Source organism: Grampus griseus (genome assembly GCF_964374135.1).
Source record: "Grampus griseus genome assembly, chromosome: 4".
In the NCBI taxonomy this organism is placed as follows: domain Eukaryota; kingdom Metazoa; phylum Chordata; class Mammalia; order Artiodactyla; family Delphinidae; genus Grampus; species Grampus griseus.
This window is the reverse complement of record NC_138997.1, coordinates 116,836,636-116,849,761: the sequence shown is the minus strand read 5'-3', so window position 1 is coordinate 116,849,761 and position 13,126 is coordinate 116,836,636. Positions and strand designations below refer to the sequence as shown.

General features: G+C 37.6%; 1 pseudogene across 1 annotated transcript in view; it reads left to right on the top strand.

The window, feature by feature from the left end:
* Nucleotides 1-13,126, top strand: part of LOC309821791 — a 65,105-nt pseudogene that overhangs the window by 36,382 nt on the left and 15,597 nt on the right. The window contains exon 5 of the transcript in view: nucleotides 1,131-1,268. The product of the transcript in view is annotated as an uncharacterized misc_RNA (transcript). The remainder of the gene's footprint in view (nucleotides 1-1,130; nucleotides 1,269-13,126) is intronic.

Here is a 13,126-nt window from a genome sequence, read left to right as displayed (position 1 = left end):
ATCTACTAAATTGATAAAGGAAAATAATAGTATATGTCCTCTCTTTTATTATTAGGAAGTTAAACATGATTTAGTGTTCATTTGTATTCCATCTTTTGAGAATTGCTTATTCATGTTGTTTTTCATTTTTATTGGATTTTTAGTATTCTTGTCCATTCTGTTGAGCTTCGTAGTTTGTCTTTTAATTCTGCTTTTGGAAAACATGCTGAAATGTTTTATTGTCATCAAATTTGTAATTTTTCTACTACAACTTGTTCCATGGAAAGCATTCCTAATGCCCAGATTTTGAAACCTAAATACCATTACCTCACTACAAAGAGTCAGGGTTTTTAAGGGAAAAGGCTGATTTCAGATCTGAGGCAGAGAAGGTACAAGGTAAACTTGGGACATTCTCTTACGCCAGAAAGCAAGGAAACTATTGAAGAGCATTGGCGTCGTGTCAAAGGACATAGGAATCAATTTGGGGAGGCTCCCAAAAGCCAACTTCATCAAAGCATCTGTTCTAGTTACTATGGACATGTAAGAGCCACACCAAACTTAACTTAAAACAACATTTATTTTTGCTAAAATCTTTAGTGTCGGCAAGGCTCAGTGGGTCAGCTGGTGTCTACTCTACTCAGTATCAACTGAGCATCTCAAAAGCTGGAGGCTGGGGACTTCCCTGATGGTGCAGTGCTTAAGAATCCACCTGCCAATGCAGGGGTCACGGGTTTGATCCCTGGTCTGGGAAGATCCCACACGCTGCGGAGCAACTGAGACTGTGCTCCACAACTACTGAGCCTGCGCTCTAGAGCCTGCACCCTGCAACTACTGACCCAGCGTGCTGCAACTACTGAAGACCACGCACCTAGAGCCCATGTTCTGCAACAAGAGAAGCCACCGCAATGAGAAGCCCGTGCACCACAACAAAGAGTAGCCCCCGCTCCCCGCACCTAGAGAAAGCCCGCACGCAACAAAGACCCAACGCAGCCAAAAAAGAAAAAAAAAAGCTAGAGGCTGAAATCTACTGAGAGCTTGTTCACTTGCATGTCTGTTGTTGCCTGGACGTGAACAGCTAAGGAATGGAACAATCTGGACTTCTTAGTTAACTCTCTTTGTCTCTATGGTGTCTTTTCATGTGCTCTTTTCAGTGCGATGTCTTCAAGGTGATCGAATTTCACTAAACACACATGTCCCAAGAGAGTGCCCGGCAGAAGTGATGGAGAAGTGTCAATATCACATTATAAGAAGAACATGTGAGACCAAATATATTGGTGTAGACTTCTTCGGTAAATGTAATCACAGCATAATAAAGAATCCTATAATTGACTGATGTATTTGAATATATAAAAATCCTAATGACACTCAACACAGGGAAAAAACCCACATTTGCCACTAATTGAGATGACAGTTATACCAATTCCTTACTCAAAAAGAGAGAGAAATTTAAGTATTAATTCTTTCTTTTCTACGTGGGACTCTATTTCAGAGTAAAAATTAGTTCCAGTGGATGAGGGGAAGCTCTTCTTGACAGAAGAATTCCAATTAATGAATGCAAAAGGACAGAAGGAAGTGGAAAAAAACACCATTTTTCAACTTGTAATGGGATAAGTGGTTCAGGCAAGAATCAGCAATGGATACTGAAAGCATTCAATATGAGGTTGACAAGGGACTGGATACTAATCTGCCACAAAGTTAACAACACACAGAATATTTGTCTCAAGGGGAAAAATCATAACTTTACAATGGAGTAATGTTGTGATTACATTACAATGGAGCAATTTTCACGTTAACCATTAATCCAGTGATGGAGCTTAGATTATTAAAAAGTAAAACAACTAGGTATTATGCAACCCCTAAAATAAACAATATAATATGCACAGCACCAGGTCTTCCCTGGTGATCCAGTGAGTAAGACTCGGTGCTCCCAATGCAGGGGACTGGGTTCAATCCCTGGTCAGGAAACTAGATCCCACATGCATGCCACAACTAAAAGCCCACATGCCACAACTAAAGATCCCGCATGCTGCAACTAAAGATCTCGCATGCCACAGTGAAGACCCGGGGCAGCCTAAAAAATAAATTAATTAATTAAAAAATATATATATTCACAGCATCACCCATGAAATATTCTTGACAAGAATGTTTTACCTGACTTTAGTCATAACGTGAGATCAAAATTTCGTGTTTACAGAAAATACAGTGGAGAGTTAATAAAAAGTTAAATGAAACCAGAAGGAAACAATCATGTGAGTCCAGAGGGTGGAATTCTACCAGAAAATTGACGCAGTCTCTTCAACGAGTAAATATAATTTTTAAAAAGGGGGAAGTAGAGAAGGGTGGAACTTTCCTGAACTAACAGAGAAATAAGATCTACAATAGCCAAACGGTAAGAGCCATGTAGGTCATTGATTAGATCCTGGTTTGGGCAAATTAGTTAAAAACAAACAAAACAAACAAAAAAACAAACCACACCCTTTGGGGACAACTGAGGAATGTGTATTGGGTATTACAAGATATCAGGGAATTTTTGCTAATTTTTTAGATGTGATAATAATAGTATCATGCTTAGGAAAAATATCCTTATTTTAGAGATGCATACCATAGAATGTAGAGACAAAACATGACCGTAATTTGTTTCCAAATGTTTAAAAAGAAAATTAAGTAAATACGGCAAAATGTTAATAATTAGTAACTCCTATATAGGAGTATGTGGGTATTTGTCACGCTATTCACCCTATTTATTTTCATGTTTGATAGGTTTTATAGTAAAACATAATAACACAGAAAAGTACTTCCCAAGTCCAGGAGTTTTCTAAATATTTACTTCTAATTTTTATGGTTTGATTTTTTTTTTAACCATTTAACAATTTGTTACCTGGACTGTTTTTTGCAGTATTTTGTCTTTCCCCAATTATGAAAGCAATTGCCCTAAAAAATGATTAAATAATCCTTCTATTTCTCCTCAATTGTTATACTTCTTTTGTCTTTTATTAAATATTGATATATTAGTCTATTTCTAAGATAACTATTCCATTGATATATCTATACCAGTGTCATTTTAATTTAATTATTATAGCTTTCTGCAATGACAAAACAACCTTCTCTTTTCAATTTTTAAAGCCATTATTGCCCATTTGTTTTTCTGTTGTTATTATATTCACAAGTTTGGTTTATTTTTTATATTCCACATATAAGTGATATCACACAGTATTTATCTTTGTTCATTTGTTTTTGGGGGTAATTTTTGAAATTTGCCCCCAACCTCCAAAAAAATCCTATTTTTGTTTGTTTGTTTTCTATTGGGGTTTGATTAAAGTTGAATTGGAAAGGATTATCATCTCTATATTACTGACAATTAATACTTAATCTCACTCAAATTTTAAGAGCTCTAGTTTTAATTCCTCCTCATATTGAATTATTAGGTGCTTTCTTCAAATTCCTCAACCCCACAGTTTTAGTTCTGCTCTCTGGAGTGACATAAAATTTGTGAACTCCTTCTACATAATTGAAGAGAGCAATTAAGTTCCCAGTTTATTCAGCCGTTTCCTGTTTGACATGATCTTTCACTCTCTTCATTGTCCTGCTTACCCACTTCGAAATATGCTCCACTTTGTCAGTGTTTCCTCTTGAAATGTGAAGCCCAGATCTAAGGACTCAAGACTCCAAATATATGTGATCTGAGAAGCACAAAGAAGGGATTATTATTTACTTTATCCTGAACACTCAGCTGTTATTAATGCAGTCTAGATTTGTATCCAGTTTTCTTGGCAGTCCTCTACACTATTGGCTCAGAATGAGCTTGCAGTCAACTAAAATCATTAGAACTTTTCCACTGAATTGTTCTTAAAATAGATCTACATTTTCTTGAATATAAGCAGATGAATGCTGAATCTATTTGTATATATATTACTATATGTACCCTTGTGAAATTTCATCTTTTCAACATTGGTCCATCATTTCAGCCTGACTATAAATCCTAATTTCACTTTTCAAGCAATTAAAACTTAGTCATCAGCAAATTTAATAAACATGTCTGACAAAGAGTAAAGAACCAAGTCCAATGACAAAATAACCAAATGCTTCATTCTGGGGGATTGCCCAAGGCTGAGTTGAAATAGTGGATCTTCAGCATTTCCTTACCAACTAGGAGACCTATGAAAAAAAGGAGCAAGGTTAGTTTTGATCTCACCTGCTCATCGTAAACCCATACCGATTCCTAATGATTATCTCCCCTCAATCTGAATGCTCACACACCTCCTATTTTAAAATTCATTCTAAATTTTGCTGAGGACCAACATCGAACACAATTATACATCAAAATCCAAAGTTTATCCCCTTTCTGAAAATATGAATAAAAATCACCCATCACCTAGAATCTCTGCCATTCTCCAGCTCTCCTCAAAGAATAGTGACTGTGAATTGCACTTACATATTTTTCATTGCTCTGCTATACCATTCCTTAAGTCCTAGAGCCATGAACTTATTATGGTACCTGCATGTACTTCTGTGAAGGTGTTTGCATACACATTTGTCTCCTCAATCAGATTTTAAGTTACTTAAACAATACTGAATAACATTCAGTTCAATTCAACCTACACTTCATGAATGTCAGGTATTTTAACAGCAACTGTGAGAGTTGACAGGGAGGCAACAGAGAAAACAACAGAAACAGAGATGCAGAACAACACAGTGTGTACAGGGACTAGAAACAGTTCTGCACTGCTGGACTGAGAGTTATGGAGTAGCAGGAAATAAGGATGGAAGGTACCTTTTAAGTAACATCCTTTAAGGACCTTTTAAAGACCTCAATCAGAGAGTCCCTTGGAAACCATGCTAAGAAACTTCAACTTTATCCTTTAGGAGAAAGTTGGAAACAGGCCACCCAAGAGCCAGGTTCCTCTGCAGTCTCATTTTGTTTGCCCCACACAATCTCAAAAAAAAAACATACAAAAATCCACAGACCTATCTACTTTGTCACAGTCCCTACATCCTTGTGGTCTTAAACTGCAACCAGAATATTGGCTCTTGGTACACTGGACCTTTGTCTGGATCCTTTATAATGGGCTCCTCGATGCCTAGGTCAGTGCCTGAGGCATACAAAGCTTCAAAAGACTATGTTGCTGGTGGTAGGAATGTAAATTGATACAGCCGATATGGAGAACAGTATGGAGGTTCCTTAAAGAACTAAAAATAGAACTACCATGTGACCCAGCAATCCCACTACTGGGCATATACCCGGGGAAAACCATAATTCAAAAAGAGTCATGTACCACAATGTTCATTGCAGCTCTATTTACAATAGCCAGGACATGGAAGCAACCTAAGTGTCCATCAACAGATGAATGGATAAAGAAGATGTGGCATACATATACAATGGGATATTACTCAGCCATAAAAAGAAACGAAATTGAGTTATTTGTAGTGAGGTGGATGGACCTAGAGTCTGTCATACAGAATAAATTAAGTCAGAAAGAGAAAAACAAATACTGTATGCTAACACATATATATGGAATCTAAAACAAACAAACAAACAAATGGTTCTGAATAACCTAGGGGCAGGACAGGAATAAAGATGCAGATGTAGAGAATGGACTTGAGGACATGGGGAGGGGGAAGGGTAAGCTGGGACAAAGTGAGAGAGCAGCATGAACATATATACACTATCAAATGTAAAACAGATAGCTACTGGGAAGCAGCTGCATAGCACAGGGAGATCAGCTCGGTGCTTTGTGACCACCTAGAGGGGTGGGATAAGGAGGGTGGGAGGGAGATGCAAGAGGGGGGGATATGGGGATATATGTATAGGTATATGTATAGCTGATTCACTTTGTTATAAAGCAGAAACTAACACACCATTGTAAAGCAATTATACTCCAATGAAGATGTTAAAAAAAAAAAAAGACTATGTTGGTTTCATCCCAATAGATGCAAAAAAATCATCTGACAAAATTCAACATCCTTTCATGATAAAACCCTCAACAAATTGGGTATAGAAGGAATGTACTTCAATATAAGAGAGGTTATATATGACAAGGCCATATCCAACATTGTACTCAACAGTAAAAAGCTGAAAGCATTTCCTCTAAGGTCAGGAACAAGACAAGGATGCCCACTTTTGCACTTCTATTCAACACAGTACTGGAAGTTTTAGCCAGAGTAACAAGGCAACAAAAATAAAAAACAAAAGGCAACCAAATAGAAAAGGAAGAAGTAAAATTGTCTCCGTTTGCATATGACATGCTTTTATATATAGAAAACCCTAGAGACACTCCCCATAAAAAAAAACTATTAGAATTAATAAACCAATTCAGTAAAATTGCAGAATACAAAAATCAGTGTACAAAAATAAGTTGTGTTTCTATACACTAACAACGAAGTATCAGAAAGAGAATTTTTTTTAAAACATCCCACTCACAATAGCATCAAAAAGAATAAAACACTTAGGAATAAATTGAACCATGGAGGTAAAAGAGCTGTACACTGAAAACCATAACATACTGATGAAAGAAACTGAAGATGACACAAATAAATGGAAAGATACCCTATGTTCATGAATTGGAAAAATTAATATTGTTAAAATATTCATACTCCCAAGGCAATCTATAGATTCAATGCAACTCCTATCAAAATTCCAAATGGCATTTTTCACAGAAATAGAAGAAAAAAAGGAAAACTTCTACAATTCATATGGAGCCACAAAAGACCCTGAATACCAAAAAAATTCTGAGAAAGAACAAAACTGAAAGCAACATGCTCCCTGATTTCAAACTATATTATATAACTATAGTATTCAAAACAGTATATTATTGGCAGAAAACACACACATAGATCAATGGAACATAATAGAGAGCCCAGAAATAAACCCATGCACATACATTCAACTAATCTTTGACAAGGGCACCAAGAATACACAATAGGTAAAGGATAATCTTTTCAAAAAATAGTGTTGGGGAAATTGGACAGCTACATGTAAAAGACTGAAATTGGACTCTTATCTTACACCATACCCAAAAATTAACTCAAAATGGATTAAAGACTTAAATGTAAGACCTGGAACTGTAAAAGTCCTAGAAGAAAACATAGGGAAACAACTTCTTGGCAATGATTTTTTGGATAGGACACCAAAAGCACAAGCAACAAGAGCAATACTAAACAAGTGGGACTATATCAAACTAATAAACTTCTGTACAGCAAAGAAAACAAACAACAAAATGAAAGAGTGACCTACAGAATTAGGTTGCTCACATATCCAATAAGAGGTTAATATCCAAAACATATAAGGAACACACACAACTTAGTAGCAAAAAATATCTGATTAAAACATGGGCGGAGGACATAAATAGACATTTTTTCAAAGAAGACATACAAATGGCCAACAAGTACATTTTAAAATGCTCATTGCTAGATTGTTTCAAGATGGTGGAGTAGAACGACATGCTCTCACTCCCTCTTTCGAGAACACCGGAAGCACAATTAACTGCTGAACAATCATCAACAGGAAGACACTGGAACTGACCAAAAAGATACCCCACATGCAAAGACAAAGGAGAAGCTGCAATGAGATGGTAGGAGGGGCGCTATCACAAAAAAATCAAATCCCATAACTGCTGGGTGGGTGACTCACAGACTGGAGAACACTTATACCACAGAAGTCCACCCACTGGAGTGAAGGTTCTGAGCCACAGGTCAGGCTTCCCAACCTGGGGGTCCAGCAACGGGACGAGGAATTCCTAGAGAATCAGACTTTGAAGGCTAGCGGGATTTGATTGCAGGGCTTTGGCAGGACTGGGGGAAACAGAGACTCCACTCTTGGAGGGCACACACAAAGTAGTGTGTATATCAGGACCCAGAGGAAGCAGCAGTGACCCCATAGGAGACTGAACCTGACCTACCTGCTAGTGTTGGAGGGTCTCCAGCAGAGGTGGGGGGCAGCAGTGGCTCACCAAAGGACAAGGACACTGGCAGCAGAAGTTCTGGGAAATACTCCTTGCTGTGAGCCCTCCCAGAGTCTGCCATTATCCCCACCAAAGAGCCCGGGTAGGCTCAAGTGTGGGTCCCCTCAGGCCAAACAACCAGCAGGGAGGGAGGTCAGGACCACCCACCAGCAGAGAAGAGGATTAAAGTTTTACTGAGCTCTGCCCACCAGGGCAACAGCCAGCTCTACCCACCACCAGTCCCTCCCATTAGGAAACTTCCTCAAGCCTCTTAGATAGCCTCATCCACCAGAGGGCAGACAGCAGAAGCAAGAAGAACTACAATCCTGCAGCCTGTGGAACAAAAACCACATTCACAGAAAGATAGGCAAGATGAAGAGGCAGAGGGCTATGTACCAGAGGAAGGAACAAGATAAAACCCCAGAAAAACAACTAAATGAAATAGAGATAGGCGAACTTTCAGAAAAGGAATTCAGAATAATGATGTGAAGATGATCCAGGACCTCGGAAAAAGAATGAAGGCAAAGATCGAGATGATGCAAGAAATGTTTAATAAAGATCTAGAATAATTGAACAAACAAACAGAGATGAAGAATACAATAACTGAAATGAAGAATATACTAGAAGGAATCAATAGCAGAATAACTGATGCAGAAGAATGGATAAGTGACCTGGAAGACAGAATGGTGGAATTCACTGCTGCAGAACAGACTAAAGAAGAAAGAATGAAAAGAAAGGAAGACAGCCTAAGAGACCTCTGGGACAACATTAAATGCAAAAACATTCGCATTATAGGGGTCCCAGAAGGAGAAAAGAGAGAGAAAGGAACCAAGAAAATATTTGAAGAGATTATAGTCGAAAACTTCCCCAACATGGGAAAGGAAATAGCCACCCAAGTCCAGGAAGTGCAGAGAGTCCCATACAGGATAAACCCAAGGAGAAACACGCCGAGACACATAGTAATCAAATTGGCAAAAATTAAAGACACAGAAATATTATTGAAGGCAGCAAGGGAAAAATGACAACATACAAGAGAAATCCCATAAGATTAGCTGATTTCTCAGCAGAAACTCCGCAAGCCAGAAGTGAGTGGCATGATGTACTTAAAGTGATGAAAGGGAAGAACCTACAACCAAGATTACTCTACCAGGGAAGGATCTCATTCAGATTCGATGGAGAACTCAAAAGCTTTACAGACAAGCAAAAGCTAAGAAAATTCAGCACCACCAAACCAGCTCTACAACAAATGCTAAAGAAACTTCTCAAAGTGGGAAACACAAGAGAAAAAAAGGACCTACAAAAACAAACACAGAACAATTAAGAAAATGGTCACAGGAACATACATATCGATAATCACCTTAAACATGAATGGATTAAATGCTCCAACCAGAAGACACAGGCTTGCTGAATGGATACAAAAACAAGACCCATATATATGCTGTCTACAAGAGACCCACTTCAAACCTAGGGACACACACAGACTGAAAGTGAGGGGATGAAAAAGATATTCCATGCAAATGGAAATGAAAATAAAGTTGGAGTAGCAATACTCATATCAGATAAAATAGACGTTAAAATAAAGAATGTTACAAGAGACAAGGAAGAACACTACATAATGATCAAGGGATCAATCCAAGAAGAAGATATAACAATTATAAATATATATGCACCCAACATAAGAGCACCTCAATACATAAGGCAACTGCTAACAGCTATAAAAGAGGAAATCAACAGTAACACAATAATAGTGGGGGAATTTAGCACCTCACTTACACCAATGGACAGATCATCCAAAGAGAAAATTAATAAGCAAACAGAAGCTTTACATGACACAATACACCAGGTAGATTAAATTGATATTTATAGGACATTCCATCCAAAAACAGCAGATTACACTTTCTTCTCAAGTGCACATGGAACATTCTCCAGGATAGATCATATTTTGGGTCACAAATCAAGCCTCTATAAATTTAAGAAAATTGAAATCATATCAAGCATCTTTTCTGACCACAACAACACTATGAGATTAGAAATCAATTACAGGGAAAAAAACGTAAAACACACAAGCACATGGAGGCTAAACAATATGTTACTCAATAACCAAGCGATCACTGAAGAAATCAAAGAGGAAATCAAAAACTACCTAGAGACAAATGACAATGAAAACACGATCTAAAACCTATGGGATGCAGCAAAAGCCGTTCTAAGAGGGAAGTTTATAGCTATACAAGCCTACCTCAAGAAACAAGAGAAATCTCAAATAAACAATCTAACGTTACACCTAAAGGAACTAGAGAAAGAAGAACAAACAAAACCCAAATTTAGCAGAAGGAAAGAAATCATAAAGATCAGAGCAGAAATAAAAGAAATAGAAACAAAGAAAACAATGGCAAAGATCAATAAAACTAAAAGCTGGTTCTTTGAGAAGATAAACAAAATTGATAAACCACTAGCCAGACTCATCAAGAAAAAGAGGGAGAGGACTCAAATCAATAAAATTAGTAATGAAAAAGGAGAAGTTACAACAGATGCTGCAGAAATACAAAGCATCCTAAGAGACTACTACAAGCAACTCTATGCCCATAAAATGGACAGCCTGGAAGAAATGGACAAATTCTGAGAAAGGTATAACATTCCAAGACTGAACCAGGAAGAAACAGAAAATATGAACAGACCAATCACAAGTAATTAAATTGAAACTGTGATTAAAAATCTTCCCACAAACAAAAGTCCAGGACCAGATGGCTTCACAGGTGAATTCTATCAAACGTTTAGAGAAGAGTTAACACCCATCATTCTCAAACTCTTCCAAAAATTGCAGGGGAAGGAACACTCTCAAACTCATTCTATGAGGCGAGCATCACCCTGATACCAAAACCAGACAAAGACACTACTAAAAAAGAAAATGACAGACCAATATCACTGATGAATACAGATGCAAAAATCCTCAACAAAATACTAGCAAACAGAATCCAACAGCACATTAAAAGGATCATACACCATGATCAAGTGAGATTTATCCCCGTGATGCAAGGATTCTTCAACATTTGCAAATCAATGTGATACACCTTATTAACAAATTGAAGAATAAAAACCATATGATCATCTCAATAGATGCAAAACAAGCTTTTGACAAAATTCAACATCCATTTATGATAAAAACTCTCCAGAAAGTCGGCATAGAGGGAACCTACTTCAACATAATAAAGCCCATATATGACAAATCCACAGCAAATATCATTCTCAATGGTGAAAAACTGAAAGCATTTCCTCTCAGATCAGGAATGTGACAAGGATGTCCACTATCACCACTATTATTCAACATAGATTTGGAAGTCCTAGCCATGGTAATCAGAGAAGAAAAAGAAATAAAAGGAATACAAATTGGAAAAGAAGAAGTAAAACTGTCACTGTTTGCAGATGACATGATACTCTACACAGAGAATTCTAAAGATGCCACCAGAAAACTACTAGAGCTAATCAATGAGTTTGGTAAAGTTGCAGGATACAAAATGAATGCACAGAAATCTCTTGCACTCTTATACACTAGTGATTAAAAATCTGAAAGAGAAATTAAGGAAACACTCCCATTTACCACTGCAGTGAAAAGAATAAGATATCTAGGAATAAACCTACCTAGGGAGACAAAAGACCTGTATGCAGAAAACTATAAGACACTGATGAAAGAAATTAAAGATGATACCAACAGATGGAGAGATATACCATGTTTTTGGATTGGAAGAATCAATATTGTGAACATGACTATACTACCTAAACAATCTACAGATTCAGAGCAATCCCTATCAAATTACCAATGGCATTTTTTACAGAACTAGAACAAAAAATCTTAAAATTTGTATGGAGAAACAAAGGACGCCAAATAGCCAAAGCAGTCTTGAGGAAAAAAACGGAGCTGGAGGAATCAGACTCCCTGACTTCAGACAATACTACAAAGCTACAGTAATCAAGAAAATATGGTACTGGCACAAAAAGAGAAATATAGATCAATGGAACAGGATAGAAAGCCCAGAGATAAACCCACGCACCTATGGTCAACTAATCTATGACAAGGGAGGCAAGAATATACAATGGAGAAAAGACAGTCTCTTCAACAAGTAATGCTGGGAAAACTGGACAGCAACATGTAAAAGAATGAAATTAGAACACTCCCTAGCACCATACATAAAAATAAACTCAAAATGGATTCAAGACCTAAATGTAAGACCAGACACTATAAAACTCTTAGAGGGAAACATAGGAAGAACACTCTTTGACATAAATCACAGCAAGATATTTTTTGATCCACTTCCTAGAGTAATGGTATTAAAAACAAAAATAAACAAATGTGACCTAATGAAACTTCGAAGCTTTTGCTCAGCAAAGGAAACCATAACCAAGACCAAAAGACAACCCTCAGAATGGGAGAAACTATTTGCAAATGAATCATCGGACAAAGGATTAATCTCCAAAATATATAAACAGCTCATGCAGCTCAATATTAAAAAAACAAACAACCCAATCCAAAAATGGGCAGAAGACTTAAATAGACATTTCTCCAAAGAAGACATACAGATGGCCACAAAGCACATGAAAAGCTGCTCAACATCACTAATTATTAGAGAAATGAAAATCAAAACTACAATGAGGTACCACCTCACACCAGTTAGAATGGGCATCATCAGAAAATCTACAAACAACAAATGCTGGAAAGGGTGTGGAGAAAAGGGAACCCTCTTGCACTGTTGGTGGGAATGTAAATTGATACAGCCACTATGGAGAACAGTATGGAGGTTCCTTAAAAAACTAAAATTAGAATTTTACCGTATGACCAAGAAATCCCACTACTGGACATATACACAGAGAAAACCATAATTCTAAAAGACACATGCACCCCAATATTCACTGCAGCACTATTTACAACAGCCAGGTCATGGAAGCAATCTAAATGCCCATTGACAGACGAATGGATAAAGAAGATGTGGTACATATATACAATGGAATATTACTCAGTCATAAAAAGGAACGGGGCTTCCCTGTTGGCACAGTGGTTCAGAGTCTGCCTGCCGAGGCAGGGGACACGGGTTCGTGCCCCAGTCCGGGAAGATCCCACATGCCGCAGAGCGGCTGGGCCCGTGAGCCATGGCTGCTGAGCCTGTGCATCCGGAGCCTGTGCTCTGCAACAGGAGAGGCCACAACAGTGAGAGGCCCGC